General features: G+C 47.6%; 1 protein-coding gene across 7 annotated transcripts in view; it reads left to right on the top strand.

Moving 5' to 3' along the window:
- SYCP1 (synaptonemal complex protein 1) overlaps positions 1-19,528 on the top strand; it is a 955,469-nt gene that overhangs the window by 831,734 nt on the left and 104,207 nt on the right. The gene's annotated exons all lie outside the window — the stretch shown is intronic.

Raw genomic sequence — 19,528 nt, 5'->3', positions numbered from 1 at the left:
GCATTTCCTGTTGGTGGATATTTTGGCGGAGCCTGCTATAAAGCAAACTACAGGACTCCACCCCCCCCCCCCAGCATCACCTCATGTTTCCAGTGCAGCTAAGATGGTGGAGAGCAAGCAGCACGTGAGACCCAAGTCACCCCTGCTGCCGCGGTGGGTATTCGGGGACGAGCTCGAGTTGCTTAAGTACATGGCAGAGCACCTCGGCCACCTCCCAGAGAAAAAGCCATCACCTGACTAGATGTTCTGGTCACCGGAGCCGGCTACGGTTCCTCCTCCTACAGCCCTATCGAGGAAAAAGCTAAGGCTCCCTAAATCCGCGCCTCGGCCCCCTAATACCCAGGTTTTGCCAGAAGAGCCAGCGACAATGATCATATCAGCATCCCCAGCGGCGGGTGCAGCACCAGTGCAAGTGGTGGTGATGGTGAGTCCCCACATCTCAGGCACCCCGCTTTACCTCCTGTTTGGAAGCAAGTGCCAGCAGGTTGCGGCAGCTGCCGCTAAAGTGCTCGCTGTCTTGGCCGTGGGACTAAAGGACCAGACTGGCAATACTCAGAAGTCGCCTGTTCACAAAGGCGACAGCCGCTGGGAGACTCCGCCGGACGGCGGAAGTCCCGTCTCCTCACCAGTGTCCTCGCGGGCACCATCTCCTGTACGGCTCTTGCTTCATTATCGATCATGGGCTTCCTGGGCAGAGATCCAGAGCGAGAAGTCAGAAGTAAGTACTCCGACCGGGGATGGGTTCTGAAAGCCCACATCATGCTCAAGCCCTGAGAACAGCTGCCAGTGCCCCAGCTAAGCCGAAGCCTCAAGTGAGACCCAAGTCGCCCCCACTGCCGCGGTGGGTATTCAGGGAAAAGCCTGTGTTGCTTAAGTACATAGCAGAGCACCTCATCCCCCTCCCAGAGAAAAAGTCATCACCTGGCTAGATGTTCCCGTCACCGGAGTCGGCTACGGTTCCTTCTGCTACAGCCCTATCAAGGGAGAAGCTAAGGCTCCCTAAATCCGCACCTAGGTCCCCTAATACTCAGGTTTGCTGGAAGAGCCGGCGACAACGACCACATCAGGATCCCCAGTGGTGGGTGCAGTATCAGTGCAAGTGGTGGTGACGGTGAGTCCCCACATCTCAGGATCACAGCTATTAACCCCTTAACGACACAGGACATATATTTACGTCCTGCGCCGGCTCCCGCGATATGAAGCGGGGTTGCGCTGCGACCCCGCTTCACATCGCGTCGGTCCCGGCGCTCATCAACGGCCGGGACCCGCGACTAATACCACACATCGCCGATCGCGGCAATGTGCGGTATTAACCCTTTAGAAGCGGCGGTCAAAGCTGACCGCCGCTTCTAAAGCGAAAGTGAAAGTATCCCAGCTAGTCAGTTGGACTGTTTGGGACCGCCGCTGTGAAATCGCAGCGTCCCGAACAGCTTGCAGGACACCGGGAGGGCCCTTACCTGCCTCCTCGGTGTCCGATCGACGAATGACTGCTTGCTCCGTGCCTGAGATCCAGGCAGGAGCAGTCAAGCGCCGATAACGCGTGTTAATACATGCCAGTGATCAGCATAGGAGATCAGTGTGTGCAGTGTTATAGGTCCCTATGGGACCTATAACACTGCAAAAAAAAGTGTTAATAAAGGTCATTTAACCCCTTCCCTAATAAAAGTTTGAATCACCCCCCTTTTCCCATAAAAAAAATAAAACCGTGTAAATAAAAATAAACATATGTGGTATCGCCACGTGCGTAAATGTCCGAACTATAAAAATATATTGTTAATTAAACCGCACAGTCAATGGCGTACGCGCAAAAAAATTCAAAAATCCAAAAAAGCATATTTTGGTCACTTTTTATACCATTAAAAAATGAAAAAAAAAGTGATCAAAAAGTCCAATCAAAACAAATCATACGGATGAGCCCTCATGCCGCCCTGTACGTGGAAAAATAAAAAAGTTATAGGGGTCAGAAGAGGACATTTTTAAACGTATAAATTTTCCTGCATGTAGTTATGATTTTTTCCAGAAGTACGACAAAATCAAGCCTATATAAGTAGGGTATCATTTTAACCGTATGGACCTACAGAATAATGATAAGGTATCATTTTTACCGAAATATGCACTGCGTAGAAACGGAAGCCCCCAAAAGTTACAAAATGGTGTTTTTTCTTCGATTTTGTCGTACAATGATTTTTTTTTCTGTTTTGTCGTGAATGTTTGGGTAAAATGACTGATGTCACTGCAAAGTAGAATTGGTGACGCAAAAAATAAGCCATAATATGGATTTTTAGGTGGAAAATTGAAAGGGTTATGATTTTTAAAAGGTAAGGAGGAAAAAAACGAAAGTGCAAAAATGGAAAAACCCTGAGTCCTTAAGGGGTTAAGGGTGTCCTGGATTCAAAGTATAACAGCATCGGCTGGTGCGAAGGCTAGGCCACCAAGACATCTGGCCTCCCTAGAAGAAAGCGGCTGCCCAACTGTGAGCTGTGTCTTTACTCCCAGTGTCTGGCCCAGGAGAAGCTGTCTCCAACCTCGGACCATGTATAGGATAACGGTGCCCTGGCATCACAAAGTGATCAGTTATTCCTTGCACCCCAGTGTCACCACATATTTATTTAGGCAGTCGGCTAGTCCTTTATGTTCTTCTACATACCTTCCTTCCTCTGCTTTTTATTTAGTTATTCCTTGTTTTAATTTCCTTTTTTCATTTGTATATCTGAAGAATATCTTATTTCCTTTATTCACTGACTGAGATAATTTCTCTTCTGTCTGTGCTTTAGAAGCTCTTAAAAATTACTTGCCCTCTTTCTCCCTCACCTTATAGATTTCCCTATCTTCATTGTTCTGTTTTTTTTTATTATTATTAATAAATGCTTGCTTTTTGTTTTTTAACCCCTTAAGGACTCAGGGTTTTTCCGTTTTTGCACTTTCGTTTTTTCCTCCTTACCTTTTAAAAATAATAACCCTTTTAATTTTCCACCTAAAAATCCATATTATGGCTTATTTTTTGCGTCGCAAATTCTACTTTGCAGTGACATTAGTCATTTTACCCAAAAATGCACGGCGAAACGGAAAAAAAAATCATTGTGCGACAAAATCGAAAAAAAAAACGCCATTTTGTAAATTTTGGGGGCTTCCGTTTCTACGCAGTGCATATTTCGGTAAAAATTACACCTTATCATTATTCTATAGGTCCATACGGTTAAAATGATACCCTACTTATATAGGTTTGATTTTGTCGCACTTCTGGAAAAAATCATAACTACATGCAGGAAAATGTATACGTTTAAAAATGTCATCTTCTGACCCCTATAACTTTTTTATTTTTCCACGTACGGGGCGGTATGAGGTCTCAATTTTGCGCCGTGATCTGAAGTTTTTATCGGTATAATTTTTGTTTTGATCGGACTTTTTGATCACTTTTTATTCATTTTTTAATGTTATAAAAAGTGACCAAAATACGCTTTTTTGGACTTTGGAATTTTTTTGCGCGTACGCCATTGACCGTACGGCTTAATTAATGATATATTTTTATAGTTCGGACATTTACGCACGCGGCAATACCACATATGTTTTTTTTTTTTTTTTTACACGGTTTTATTTTTTTTATGGGAAAAGGGGGGTGATTCAAACTTTTATTAGGGAAGGGGTTAAATGACCTTTATTAACCCTTTTTTTTTACTTTTTTTTTTGCAGTGTTATAGGTTCCATAGGGACCTATAACACTGCACACACTGATCTCCTATGCTGATCACTAATTAATACACGCCGCCTGTGATCAGCATTATCGGCGCTTGACTGCTCCTGCCTGGATCTCAGGCACGGAGCAGTCATTCGTCGATCGGACACCGGGGAGGCAGGTAAGGGCCCTCCCGGTGTCCGGTCAGCTGTTCGGGACGCCGCGATTTCACCGCGGCGGTCCCGAACAGCCCGACTGAGCAGCCGGGTCACTTTCAGTTTCACTTTAGAAGCGGCGGTCAGCTTTGACCGTCGCTTCTAAAGGGTTAATACCGTACATCGCCGCGATCGGCGATGTGTGGTATTAGCCACGGGTCCCGGCCGTTGATTAGCGCCGGGACCGACGCGATATGATGCGGGATCGACGCGATATGATGCGGGATATACGTCCTGCGTCGTTGAGGGGTTAATGACTTTAGCCACTTCTGTAGAGTACCACAGTGGTCTCCTTTCTTTTGGTTTAGCTTTTACTGACAAGCCTAACACAATTACCTGTTTCTTCAATAATGCAACTTTAAAGTAGTCCCATTACTCCTGGACTCCATTGAAACTGTTCCAGTCTGATATGGACAAATTTACCACTAATCTAATTTTAGAAAAGTAATTTTTCAAAAATCTTTGTGTGTTGTTACTCATTCACTGTTCTTATATTAAACTTCCCCTTTCATTGTCATTATAGCCTCAACTAGTAGAACATCTAATTCTTTCACTTGGCTAGGCAGTCTATGAATCACACCTATGTTAGCTACTGCATGATTATCAAACTTCAATGTAACCCAAACTGACTGTTGGTCTCACTAACTTGTTTTAAGTGAGATTTTATGCTATCTTTCACATACAGGGCCACCCCTCACCCTTTCTTGCCCTCTCTGTCTTTCCTATATAAAGAGTACCCTGGCATTGTTATTTCCCAGTCATTACTCTAATTGAACTGTGTCTCAGTAACAGCCATCAAATCTACATTCTCAGATGCTATTATTGACCCAAGTTCATTGAGCTTATTCCCCAAACTGCGAGCATTTGTAGACAAGACTCTGAGCTTCTCTTTTTTTGACCTATGTGCTACTTGCATGTATTGGCATTGTTTTGGGGGGCACTTCGACTGATGGATTATCATTATTTTGCCCCGCCCCCTTCTAGTTTAAATACTTTTTAGAAAATACTGTGAACTGTCCACTGAGGACATTTGTTCCCTTGAGAGAAAGATGCAAACCATATTTCTTGTACAGTTCCTTTCTATTCCAATTAGAGCTATCATGAGACACATATCTCAATCCTTGCTTCTGACACCATTCACCAAGTCATAAGTTTAATTTCCTAATGTGCATCTGCCTATCATATTTAAGGTTTTGCACAGGAATTACAGCAGAGAATGAAACAGTGGATGCATCCTCCTGTACAGTATATAATTTCCAAGTGTGTAAACAGCTTCCTTTCTGTGAAACCTCATTGCAAGCCAGATCATTTTTTCCAAGATGAACAAGAAAATCCACTTCCCCTTCCTGCTTTGCTTGCTTAACCTCTTCAGGATACAGGGCGTACCTGTAGGTCCTGCACCCTGAGTCCTTAAGGATGCAGGGTGTACAGGTAGACCCGTGGGAATTTCGGTCCCCGCTTCTAGCTGGTCGGGGACCAGACAGGGATGCCTGCTGAAATAATTCAGCAGGAATCCCTGCACATCGCCGAGGGGGGTCCTGAGACGCCCCATGTTGGCGATCTCGAGAAATCGCCAGTCAATTCAGACCGGGCCATACAGGTCTCAGGTGACCAGGAAAATAATGGGGACACCCCCGATCCCCCTGAAGGGATAGGAGTGAGGTGGCAGGGGTGCCACCTCTCCTATCCCTGCTATTGGTCAGTCAGAAGCGACCGACCAATAGCAGATTGGGGGCAGGGGGCTTAAAGTTCGGTTTCCCCGCTCTGCCAACCCATGGTAGTCTGGGCAGAGTGAAGGAACCGTTATGTGAGCAGTGGCGGGGGTGGAGGTCCCTTATCGGGCGGTGTTCGGCGGCGGCGGGCAGCGATCCTCCAGCTTGCGCGGCGATCCCGCTGCAGGAGGTGAGCAGTTGCCTAGCAACATCTGCAGGGCGACAGTTTGGAGACCACTATGCAGTGGTCTCTAAACTGTAGCCCTCCAGATGTTGCAAAACTACAACTCCCAGCATGCCCAGACAGCTGTTTGCTGTTTGGGCATGCTGGAATTCGTAGTTTTGCAAGATTTAGAGGGGTAAAGTTTGGAGATCACTGTGCAGTGGTCTCTAAACTGTGACTCTCTAGATCTTGCAAAACTACAACTCCCAGCATGCCAACACAGCAGTTTGATGACTGGGCATGCTGGGATTTGTAGTTTTGCAACATCTGGAGAGCCACAGTTTGGAGATCACTGTGCGGTGGTCTCTAAACTGTGGCACTCAAAATCTTGCAAAACTACAACTCCCAGCATGCACGAACAGCAAAAGGCTGTCTCGGCATGCTGGGAGTTGTAGTTGCATGCCTCCAGCTATTGCATAACTATAACTCCCAGCATGCCCTTCAGCGATCAGTACATGCTGGGAGTTGTAGTTTTGCAACAGATGGAGGTTTGCCCCCCATGTGAATGTACAGGGTACATTCACACGGGCGGGTGTACAGTGAGTTTCCTGCTTCAAGTTTGAGCTGTGGCAAATTTTCCGTCGCAGCTAAAACTCCTAGCAGGAAACTCACTGTAAACCCCCGCCTGTGTGAATGTACCCTAAAAACACTACACTACACTAACACAAAATAAAGGGTAAAACACTACATATACACCCCCTTACACTGTTCCCCCCTCCCCCCAATAAATATTAAAAAACATATCATACAGCAATGTTTCCAAAACGGAGCCTCCAGCTGTTGCAAAACAACAACTCCCAGCATTTCCGAACAGCCATGGACTGTCCAGGCATCTGGGAGTTTAGCAACAGCTGGAGGCACCTTGTTTGGGAATCACTGGCATAGAATATTTTTAATAGTGGAGCCAATTGTAATGCTTGCATCCGAGTCCACCCATATGCAATCCCTAATTCAGGCCACAAATGCGCATGGCGCTCTCTCACTTCAGGGCCCTGTCATATTTCAAGGAAACAATTTAGGGCCACCTATGGGGTATTTCTGTACTTGGGAGCAATTGTTTTACAAATTTTGTGAGGCTTTTTCTCCTTTTACCCCTTATGAAAAGGAAAAGTTGGGGTCCATACCAGCTTGTTAGTGTAAAAAAATAAAAACAATTCACACATACATGCTGGTGTTGCCCCATACTTTTCATTTTCACAAGAGGTAAAAGGAAAAAAAGACCCCCAAAGTGTGTAACGCAATTTCTCCTGAGTACGGAAATACCCCATATGTGGACGTAAAATGCTCTGCGTGCGCACAACAACATGGCTCATGAGTGAGTGCGCACTAAGTACATTTGAGGCCTAATTTGGTGATTTGCACAGGGGTGGCGGATTTTACAGCAGTTCTGACATAAACGCAAAAAAATTAATACACACATGAGACCCCATTTTGGAAACTACACCCCTCACAGAACATAACAAGGAGTATAGTGAGCCTTAGCACCACTCAGGTGTTTGACGAATTTTCGTTAAAGTTGGATGGGAAAATGAAAAAAAAAATTTCACTAAAATGCTTGTGTTACCCTAAATTTTTCATTTTCCAATGGGAAAATGGGAAAAAAGCCCCCCAAAATTTATAACCCCATTTCTTCTGAATAAGAGCATACCCCATATGTGGTTGTAAAGTGCTCTGTGGGCGCACTACAATGCTCAGAAGAGAAGGAGCACCATTGGGCTTTTGGAGAGAAGATTTGTCCGGAATTAAAGGCCACGTGACCCCTCCCCCATATGTGACCCCATTTTGAAAACTACACCCCTCATGTAATATAATAAGGGTTACAGTGACCATTTGCACCCGACAGGTGTCCGACTGTGGTCCGTGAAAAGGAAAAATTTAATTTTCCAAAGATCTGTCAAATGCCAGTTGGGTGCAAATGCTCCCTGCACCCCTTATTAAATTCTGTGAGGGGTGTAGTTTCCAAAATGGGGTCACATGTAGGGGGGGGGGTTCACTGTTCTGGCACCATGGCTGCTTTGTAAACACACATGGCCCCCGACTTCCATTCCAAACAAATTCTCTCTCCAAAAGCTCAATGGCGCTCCTTTTCTTCTGAGCATTGCAGTGCACTTGACGTCCACACATGGGGTATTTCCATACTCATAAGAAATGAGGTTACACATTTTAGGGGCACTTTCTCCTATTACCCCTTGTAAAAATGTCAAATTTGGGGAAAAGCCAACATTTATACATCCGACTTTAACGAAAAGTCATCAAATACCTGTCGGGTGTTAAGGCTCACTGTACCCCTTGTTACGTTCCTTGAGGGGTGTAGTTTCCAAAGTAGTATGCCATGTGGTTTTTTTTTTTGCTATTCTGGCACCATAGGGGCTTCCTAAATGTGACATGCCCCCCAAAAACCATTTCAGCAAAATTCACTCTCCAAAATCCAATTGTCGCTCCTTCCCTTCTGAGCCCTCTAGTGCACCCACAGAGCACTTTACATCCACATATGAGGTATTTTTGGGGGGATTTCTCTCCTTTTACCCCTTGTAAAAATTCAAAAAATGGCTCTACAAGAACATGCTAGTGTAAAAAATGAAGATTTTGAATTTTCTCCTTCACTTTGCTGCTATTCCTGTGAAACACCTAAAGGGTTGAAGGGGTATTCCGGGCAAAAACATCTTATCCTCTATTGCAAGGATAGGGGATAAGATGTCTGATCGCAGGGGGGCCCCTTGCTGGGACCCCCCGCAATCTCCCTGCAGCAGCCCACATTCTATGCGCTGTCTATGGGAGGGGGTGTTGCGGCCGTTACGACCCCTCCCATATAAATGAATGGAGGGGGCGTGGCGTGACACCCCGTCTTGGAAGCCCGGCGGTTTCCGAAACTGCAGACGCAGCTACGCATAGAATGCGGGCTGCTGCAGGGAGATCGGGGGGGGCCCCCCGCGATCAGACATCTTATCCCCTATCTTTGCTATAGGGCATAAGATGTTTTTGCCCGGAATACCCCTTTAACAAACTTTCTGAATGTCATTTTGAATACTTTGAGGGCTGCAGTTTTTATAATGGGGTAATTTATGGGGTATTTCTAACATGAAAGCCCCTCAAATCCACTTCAAACTAAACTGGTCCCTGAAAAATTCTGATTCTGAAATTTTCGAGAAAAATTGGAAAATTGCTGCTGAACTTTGAAGCCCTCTAATGTCTTAAAAAAGTTAAAACATGTCAACTTTATGATGCAAACATAAAATAGACATATTATATTTGTGAATCAATATTTAATTTATTTGGAATATCCATTTTCCTTACAAGCAGAGAGTTTCAAAGTTAGAAAAATTTTAAATTTTCATGACATTTTGGGATTTTTCACCAAGAAAGGATGCAAGTAACAACAAAATTTACCACTATGTTAATCCCTTAAGGACCTACCCAAATAAACCTGTACGCCCCTGAAAGACCAGGCCTGTTTTTTCAAATCGGGGATGTCTGTCTTTATTAGAGAATAACTCTGGTAAAGTTTTGCCAATCACGATAATTCAGACATTTTTTTTTGGCACAAGTCGTCCTTCATGTACAAAGTAAAAGTAAGCCGATATCATTTGTAGTTTTTTTTTTTGCAATGCAAAAAATCATGATTATTTTTAAAAAAATTACAATTTTTTGCTATTTTAACACTAATAGGTTGCATATATTTATACATACTGACCAAATAGTTTATGAAACTTATACTTTCAGATGTCTACTTTATTTTGACAGCATTTTTTTTGTTTTTAATTAACATTTTAAATTAATTAGAAGCCTAACAATTGAACTTGAAATTTAGAAAATTTTGAAATTTTGAAAAGTACATCTTTTTTGTGTGTGCTATGCAAGGTTTGCAGAAATTTTAAGGTAGTAGAACATAGGAACACCCCCCAAATTACCCAATTTTAAAAACTAGACCCCTCAAGGTATTCGCTACTAAATTATTACAATGTCAGTGTTAAAAATTCGAAATTTGCCTTTTTTCACAAATGCATCATTTGTGGGGCATATTTTTTGTACATCACTTCTGATATTGCAAGAAATGCACCCTATATTTTATTGAGCTGCTCGGCCCCTCTTAGGCCATATTTGGTTCCTTGGCCGCGTGGTAGGACCCCAAAGGAGAGGAGCCCCCTTTGGCTTTCAGGGCATCATTATATAAATAGCCCCCATTCATACTGTGTTTCTGCAGTACAGGTGTCTGTTGTCATGTCAGAAAAGGGATGCCAATGTATACTGTAGCAGTCAGAAATGACTGGAGCTGCTACAGTATACGTCAGCATCACTCTTTTTGATATGATGCTGACGGATACCTCTAACACTGCGGAAACGCAGTATGAATGGGACGCAGTGTAGGGTCACATAGAGCGCATCCGCAGCATATTTCATACTGCGGATGCCCCCAGCAGTCACAAGGGCGAGATCTCTGCAGTGGCTGGGTAGCTCAGTGTGTCCGCTCATGACTGGCAGCCTGAAATCCGCCACTATTTGTGGACACACAAAGCTACCAAGCCGCAGCAGGGAGCTCATTATTGTGACTGTTGGCGGGCATCCGCAGCATGTAATATGCTGCGGATGTGTGCCGTGTGATCCTACACATTATACATTTTTATTTTTTACCATATTTAATAAATGTGTTTTTATAATTTTTTTACACTTTTTACACTTTTTTCACACTTTTTTTTATTTTTTTACACTTTTTTTATACTTCTTGTTTTTATACACTTTTATTCATTTTATTTATTTTTTCACTTTGTTTTTTAATGCTTTGGAATACTTAGTATTCCAAAGCATTGCAGATATATGCTGCCTGCTAGTTTTACACTAGCAGGGAGCATATCAGGACGTGAGAGGCACGTCCTGGCAGGCAATATCCAGGGCAGACCTGGGGGTACTTGTAAAGACCCCCGGCTGCCCAGGTAAGCAGCAGCACCCCGCGATCGTTGCGGGATGCTACAGGAGAGAGACAGAGGGAGCCCCCTCCCTCTGTCAAAACTCCTTACAGCTCGTGGTCGCTTCCGACCGCGGCTGTAAGGGTTAAACTGCCGGGACTGAAGTTGTCTTCGGTCCCGGCAGTGCGGCAGGTCCCCGCCCGCCGGGGATTACACACAGCACCCCGCGATCATGCTGCGGGGTGCTGCAAGGGGGACAGAGGGAGCTCCCTCCCTCTGTCATAACACTTACAGCCCGCGGTCACTTCCGACCGCGGCTGTAAGGGTTAAACTGCCGGGACCAAAGTTTACTTCGGTCCCGGCAGTGCGGCAGGGTCCCGGCTGTGTGTTACAGCCGAGTCCCTGCTGCGATCTCGTGGGTGTACTGGGCAGCATCCACGAGAACCATGGACGAGTATACACGTCCTGGTGCGGGAACGTTCATCCTGCCTGGACGTGTATACACGTCCATGGTCGTTAAGGGGTTAAAGGGGTACTCCGGTGAAACATTATTATTATTTTTTTTTTTTAAATCAACTGGTGCCAGAAAGTTAAACAGATTTGTAAATTACTTCTATTAAAAAATCTTAATCCTTCCTGTACTTATTAGCTGCTGAATACTACAGCGGAAATTCTTTTCTTTTTAAAACACAGAACTGTCTGCTGACATCACGAGCACAGTGCTCTCTGCTGACATCTCTGTCCATTTTATGAACTGTCCAGAACAGCATATGTTTGCTATGGGGATTTCCTTTTACCCTGGACAGTTCCTAAAATGGACAGAGATGTCAGCAGAGAGCACTGTGCTCATGATGTCAGCAGACAGCTCTGTGTTTCAAACGGAAAAGAATTTCCACTGTAGTATTCAGCAGCTAATAAGTACAGGAAGGATTAAGATTTTTTAATTGAAGTAATTTACAAATCTGTTTAACTTTCTGGCACCAGTTGATTTAAAAAAAAAGTTTTTCACCGGAGTACCCCTTTAAAGAAGAATATGTCACGAAAAAGTATTCTCCGAATCAGAATGAAAGATAAAAGCATCCAAGAGTTATTAATATATATAAATTGACAGTTGGCAGATTAGCAAAAAAGGGCTGCATCCTTAAGGTGAAAATGAGCTACGTCCTTAAGGGGTTAACAGTATAAAGAATATGTCTCCTATCTCTGCTAGCAGTAGTACCAGGGAGACATCTCACAAAACCATTTTCCTCAAACTCCACACCTCTTATGATAGAATCGCCCAACAACAGTTGCTTTCTATCAGTTCTCACCTTATCCTTTTTGTCTTTGGCTGCAGTCTTGCATACCTTAGACATAGTTCTTAGATGGTTCCTCACCCTCTGTGCCTGAGCCAACCTCCATGTTGCCCTTACAATTTGAGATTTTCCTAGTATGATGACGGAAAATAAGGATTTTATAAAGACAGGAGGCGAGTATCAGATGCATATTCCTTCTTTATTTTGCTCAATACCAGAAAGAAATGCAAGCTTTAACAACATAAAAGAAAAAATGCTGGTATGTAGGTACCTAGCAATCATAGTGACTCCCCTTTCCTCCTCCACCAATGACAACATAGGGAGTCCTATATAAACTGGTAGCACCTCCTCCTCCTCTTTCTTTATTTCAAGCAGCCTCCCAATAGAAACCATCTCTCGAACGTCAGAACACCATGCGGAACAAGAATCCATCTGTCCACCGCAGGTCTGTGAACTACCCATCAGTATTCGGCAAACTCCAACAATGCGAAGCCTACTGGAAACAGCAACGCCAACTGGAAACAGCATCACCAACGGGTAACCTCAACGAAAGAACCTCCAGCTGATCAGGAATTCTTCAATATCCTGAAAGGGAAAACACATAAAATAGAATAGGGCAGGAAACAATGGGCGGGATGATACTCGTCTCCTGTCTTTATAAGATCCAAATTTTCCGTCATTATACTAGGAAAATCTCAAATTTCATCACAAACAGGAGGCTCGTATCAGATGCATGTTCAAAGCATAGACAATAAACAAATTTAAAATAAACAACTCTATAATAACAAATTCATAGCACGGACATAGAGACATGTTGAGTAGGTTTAAAGTAAAACAACCGAAAAACGTCCTCAGACGACCAATCAGCCGCCTTTAGAATTTCGGCAAGCGAACCTCCTGACTGAAAAGTTTTGGTCGCCATCGCACTCCTAGTGGAATGCGCCTTAAAAATCGACACATCGATCCCAGCCAACGCCATCGTCTGTTTCACCCAATGAGCTAACGTGGGAGGAGAAATAGGTAGATGCGGGGACCAAAAAGAAATCAAAATTTGCAAATTCCGCGCAGAACGAAACGTAACGGTCCTTTGCTCATAAGACCGGAGACACCGTACCACACACAATTTTGGATGTGCCGGTGTTACGCCTAGCGCTCCGGGTCCCCGCTCCTCCCCGGAGCGCTCACGGCGTCTTTCTCCCTGCAGCTCCCCGGTCAGTCCCGCTGACCGGGAGCGCTGCTCTGTCATGGCCGTTGGGGATGCGATTCGCACAGCGGGACGCGCCCGCTCGCGAATCGCATCCCAGGTCACTTACCCGTTCCCGTCCCCTGCTTTCATGTGCTGGCGCGCGCGGCTCCGCTCTCTATGGCGCGCGCGCGCCAGCTCCCTGAGACTTAAAGGGCCAGTGCACCAATGATTGGTGCCTGGCCCAATTAGCTTAATTGGCTTCCACCTGCTCCCTGGCTATATCTGGTCTCCTTCCTTGCACTTCCTTGCCGGATCTTGTTGCCCTTGTGCCTAGTGAAAGCGTTTTGTGTGTCTAAAGCCTGTGTACCAGAACTTCTGCTATCCACCCTGACTACGAACCTTGCCGCCTGCCCCCGACCTTCTGCTACGTCCGACCTTGCTTCTGTCTACTCCCTTGTACCTCGCCTATCATCAGCAGTCAGAGAGGTGAGCCGTTGCTAGGGGATACGACCTGGTCACTACCGCCGCAGCAAGACCATCCCGCTTTGCGGCGGGCTCTGGTGAAAACCAGTAGTGACTTAGAACTGGTCCACTAGCGCGGTCCTCGCCAATCCCTCTCTGACACAGAGGATCCACTACCTGCCAGCCGGCATCGTGACAGTAGATCCGGCCATGGATCCCGCTGAGGTCCCTCTGCCTTATATCTCTGATATCACCACGGTGGTCGCCCAGCAATCCCGACAGATCGCCCATTTAACCCACCAGCTGTCGGAAATGTCTACCATTGTGCACCAACTTCAGTCGCAACTTCAGCAGCAATCATCTCCTCCGCCAGCTCCTGCACCCCTTCCGCAGCGAGTGGCCACTCCTAGCCTCCGCCTGTCCTTGCCGGACAAATTTAATGGGGACTCTAAGTTTTGCCGTGGCTTTCTTTCGCAATGTTCCCTGCACATGGAGATGATGTCGGACCAGTTTCCTACTGAAAGGTCTAAGGTGGCTTTCGTAGTCAGCCTTCTGTCTGGAAAAGCCCTGTCATGGGCCACACCGCTCTGGGACCGCAATGACCCCGTCACTGCCTCTGTACACTCCTTCTTCTCGGAAATTCGAAGTGTCTTTGAGGAACCTGCCCGAGCCTCTTCTGCTGAGACTGCCCTGCTGAACCTGGTCCAGGGTAATTCTTCCGTTGGCGAGTACGCCATACAATTCCGTACTCTTGCTTCTGAACTATCCTGGAATAATGAGGCCCTCTGCGCGACCTTTAAAAAAGGCCTATCCAGCAACATTAAAGATGTTCTGGCCGCACGAGAAACTCCTGCTAACCTGCATGAACTCATTCATCTAGCCACTCGCATTGACATGCGTTTTTCTGAGAGACATCAAGAGCTCCGCCAGGAGAAAGACTTAGATCTCTGGACACCTCTCCCACAGTCTCCACTGCAATCTGCGCCTAGGCCTCCCGCCGAGGAAGCCATGCAAGTGGATCGGTCTCGCCTGACCCTGGAAGAGAGGAATCGCCGTAAGGAGGAGAATCTTTGTCTGTACTGTGCCAGTACCGAACATTTTTTGGTGGATTGCCCTATCCGTCCTCCACGCCTGGGAAACGCACGCTCGCACCCAGCTCTCGTGGGTGTGGCGTCTCTTGATGCTAAGTCGACTTCTCCACGTCTCACGGTGCCTGTACGGATTTCTACTTCAGCCAGCTCTTCCCTCTCAGCCGTGGCCTGCCTGGACTCTGGTGCCTCTGGGAATTTTATTCGGGAGTCCTTGGTGAATAAATTCCGCATTCCGGTGACCCGTCTTGTCAAGCCACTCCACATTTCCGCGGTCAACGGAGCCAGGTTGGATTGCACCGTGCGTTTCCGCACGGAGCCCCTCCTAATGTGCATCGGACCTCATCACGAGAAAATCGAATTTTTGGTCCTTCCCAATTGCACTTCCGAAATTTTCCTTGGACTACCCTGGCTTCTACACCATTCCCCAACCCTGGACTGGTCCACTGGGGAGATCAAGAGTTGGGGTCCCTCTTGTTCCAAGGACTGCCTTCAACCGGTTCCCAGTACTCCCTGCCGTGACCCTGTGGTTCCTCCTGTATCCGGTCCCCCTAAGGTCGTTAAGGACTCTGCCTGCCTCAGGAAATGCCTCTCCCCCCCTCCCAGTCCCATCAGGCAAGCCTCTGTGTCCCCTCATGGCTCCCGTCCTTGTGTCTTCCTGCCCCGTGCCAAGCTTCACCCTCTGCCCTCCCTCCCCATTCCTACTCCTGCTGTACTGCCTGCCATTGAGGAAACCATCCATTCCTTCCCGGTGTCCTCATCCCAGGGGAGGCAGTCACCGGACAAAAAAAAGGGGAGACCTAAGGGGGGGGGGTACTGTTACGCCTAGCGCTCCGGGTCCCCGCTCCTCCCCGGAGCGCTCACGGCGTCTTTCTCCCTGCAGCTCCCCGGTCAGTCCCGCTGACCGGGAGCGCTGCTCTGTCATGGCCGTTGGGGATGCGATTCGCACAGCGGGACGCGCCCGCTCGCGAATCGCATCCCAGGTCACTTACCCGTTCCCGTCCCCTGCTGTCATGTGCTGGCGCGCGCGGCTCCGCTCTCTAGGGCGCGCGCGCGCCAGCTCCCTGAGACTTAAAGGGCCAGTGCACCAATGATTGGTGCCTGGCCCAATTAGCTTAATTGGCTTCCACCTGCTCCCTGGCTATATCTGGTCTCCTTCCTTGCACTTCCTTGCCGGATCTTGTTGCCCTTGTGCCTAGTGAAAGCGTTTTGTGTGTCTAAAGCCTGTGTACCAGAACTTCTGCTATCCACCCTGACTACGAACCTTGCCGCCTGCCCCCGACCTTCTGCTACGTCCGACCTTGCTTCTGTCTACTCCCTTGTACCTCGCCTATCATCAGCAGTCAGAGAGGTGAGCCGTTGCTAGTGGATACGACCTGGTCACTACCGCCGCAGCAAGACCATCCCGCTTTGCGGCGGGCTCTGGTGAAAACCAGTAGTGACTTAGAACCGGTCCACTAGCGCGGTCCTCGCCAATCCCTCTCTGACACAGAGGATCCACTACCTGCCAGCCGGCATCGTGACAGCCGGGAAGGACGGATAAAAGACCGAACGCAAATTAGTTTTAGTACGTCAACAAATAGAAAACTGAACCCCATCAGGGATAAACTGTCTCCGTGAAACGTCCAGGGCGCACACGTATGAAATGTGTTTGATGGATATAAGACACAATAACATAGTCAGTTTAAAGGAAAGATGCTTAAACGATAGGTCATCGTTATCGTCCCACATCTCAAACATGCGTATCACTAGGGAAACATCCCAAGTAACCTGATACCGAGAGGAAGGTGGCCTTCTAAACCGAATTCCTCTCATGAGGCGGCATATAACAGGGTGCTGGCCAATCAGCATCTCATCCACTAGTGAGTGATGTGCAGAAATGGCCGACCGATACACATTGATTGTGCGGTAAGCCTTATCCGTATCAAACGAGTCCGATAAAAAATGTATGATCTCAGCTAGAGGGGCGTGAACGGGATCCAGATCCCGTCGTGTGCACCAACGTAGCCAAAATCCCCAGGCAGATCGATAAGCCGATCTGGTACCTGGAGCCCATGCCTCATTAATGAGGTTGCTAGCTGTCTGCGAAATACGTCCCCCAAGTGACGATGACCCAAAATTAGCCAAGCCATCAAAGGAAGTTGATCAAGAAGAATCAAAGGATGAGGTCCTCCCTTCGGATCCCGAAGCAACAAGGGAAGATTCGGACACAGTCTCGGCACATCTATGGCCAACCCCAGAATCTGGGGAAACCACGATTGGGTCGGCCACCACGGGGTGATCAACACCAGAGTCGCCTTCTGATTCTACGTCTGCCAGAGTACTCTGGGGATCATGGCAAATGGCGGGAAGGCATAAAGTGTGTCTTGCGGCCAATGTTGAAGAAACGCGTCTGTGGCTGCGGCCTCCGGGTCCGGTCGCCAACTGAAAAACAGATCCAATTGACGATTGAGCCGAGAAGCGAACAAGTCCACGGCCAATGGTCCCCACAATGACTGTATCGACTGGAAAACAGATGTGTCCAGCTTCCAATCGCTGGAGTCCCTGAGGTACCTGGAATTCCAATGCGCAATGGAGTTGGAAATCCCCCGGTATTCCGCTCTCGGCACAATGTTCCACTGAAGACAGAATTCCCAGAAATCTGTCCCCAGGTATGCGAGGACCTTCGACTTTGTTCCGCCCACTCGATTTATGTATTGCACGGCCGCTACGTTGTCCATACGCAGCAGAATGCAACAATCTGATCTGTGGGATGCAAAGCTCCGGAGAGCAAAAGAACCTGCTAGGAGTTCCAGGCAGTTGATGTGTAACTGCGCCTCCGTTGCTGACCATTTCCCTCCTGTGGAGGATGTCCCGCAGCGGGCACCCCAGCCGGAGAGGCTGGCATCCGACTCCATCACCAAGTCCAGTTTGGAATTGAAGATGGTCTTGCCATTCCAATCCTGGAAGTGACGAAGCCACCACAAGAGTTCCTCCTTGGCCTCCTGTGACAGCGGAACCTCGTCTGAATAAGATAGCCCCCCGCCCCCCGCAAGTGCCTGGCGCCCTGTAGTGCAAAGGGGCCAGAAATATCGCCTGAACCGAAGCCGTCAACAGACCGACCAGTCGTGCAATAGCTTTCAGCGAAACCACATTCTTGCGGAGAAGTCCACGAATTTCTTTGCAAATCGTGGCCAACTTCTTGGTCGGCAGACTCAATGTGGCGGACTGGGTATCCACCAGAAAACCCAGAAATTCCATGCACCTCGCCGGTGACAATACCGATTTCTTGTCGTTGATCAAGAAACCTAGTTCCGACAGGAGCGACATCGTCCACTGGACGTTTCGTCTGGTCAGCTCGCTCGTGGGTGCCATGACCAAAATGTCGTCGAGGTATACGATGAGACGAAAACCTCGACTCCTGAGCAAGGCCATGACCGGTCTCAACAGTTTGGTGAAACACCAAGGAGCTGAGGACAGACCGAACGGGAAGCAGGTGAACTCCCATTTGCAGCCCTCCCAACAGAACTGGAGATATCGACGGGAAGAAGGGTGAATCGGTACCGTAAGGTACGCATCTTTCAGATCGATCTTTGCCAGCCAGTCTCCTGGCAGCAGAAGATCCCTGAGCAGATGAATCCCTTCCATCTTGAAGTGCCGGTAGACTATGCATTCGTTTGGAGAGCCTAGATTGATCACAGGTCGATGACCTCCGTCTTTCTTTTTGACCAAAAATATGTTGCTCACAAAACCTGGGGCGTTCCAAGGCACCTCTATGATGGCCCGTTTGTGTAACAACTCCATCAGTTCCGTGTGAATCAGACTTTTGTCTGCCTCCACAAAGTGAATCGTCCGCGGCCATTGGTCTTGCACCGGAGTGCATGCGAACTCTATGCAATAGCCCGACACTACCTGTAGCACCCATGGATCGGACGTGATCTGGGACCAGGCGTGGAAAAAATACACTAGACGGCCCCCACCGGTATTTCCTGTAGTAGTGGAGAAGCAGGCCTCACCTGTACCCCTGGCTCTCGGGTATCCATGTGCCGCTCCTCGCACTCTCCAAGGACGACTTTGGGAAGAAGGGGGTGGCTGGCTGTGCAGGTGCACTTCCTCAACCAAGCCGCAATATAATTAGACACCTGAGGCGTGGGTGTCCACTCACCAGACCTAGAATGAATAATATCGTCCGGGCTAAAATAGGGCATACCCAATGAGTCCAAGAGGGCCCCCGAAGGAGTCTCAGATTTGGAGGTAGGCGTAGACGAAGGTCCAGCCTCCTCCTCAAAATCACCGTCATCCTCAGTCAGGTCAGAATCGTGGTGATTAGACACCACATCAGACTCGTCCTCCGACTCATCAACAAACGAGTCCGGCTTATTCCTTTTTCAGGAACGAGGGGCCCGACCAATCATATAATCCCCGTGGGCTGGGGGTCTAGCACTCAAGATATCATTATCCTCAGGAGGCACTGAGGTCTTATCAGGTTTCACGCCATCCCCAGACGCTGATAGTTCAGCGGGATGGGTAAGAGTGTCTGCACAGTGTCGTCTTTTCTGGCCAGACTTACCGGGTCTTAAAAGGCTGGGCGCCTGTGGTGCAACATGGGGGACAGGATGTGGTACGGACATTACCGCCGACCCCTCCAGGCGAGGCTGTGCAAGCGCCAGAGAGACCGAACGTGAAATTCTGTCATCTACAGAAGACATAGTAGACGCTATATCCGCATGCATAGACTTGGCCACTTGTTGAAATAAGTCAGTGGGGCTAACAGAAGTGTCCTGTGCAGAGGTG

Source organism: Hyla sarda, chromosome 2, assembly GCF_029499605.1.
Source record: "Hyla sarda isolate aHylSar1 chromosome 2, aHylSar1.hap1, whole genome shotgun sequence".
Taxonomy (NCBI): Eukaryota; Metazoa; Chordata; class Amphibia; order Anura; family Hylidae; genus Hyla; species Hyla sarda.
Note: the sequence above shows the minus strand (reverse complement) of the source record. Positions and strands in the feature narration are given on the sequence as shown.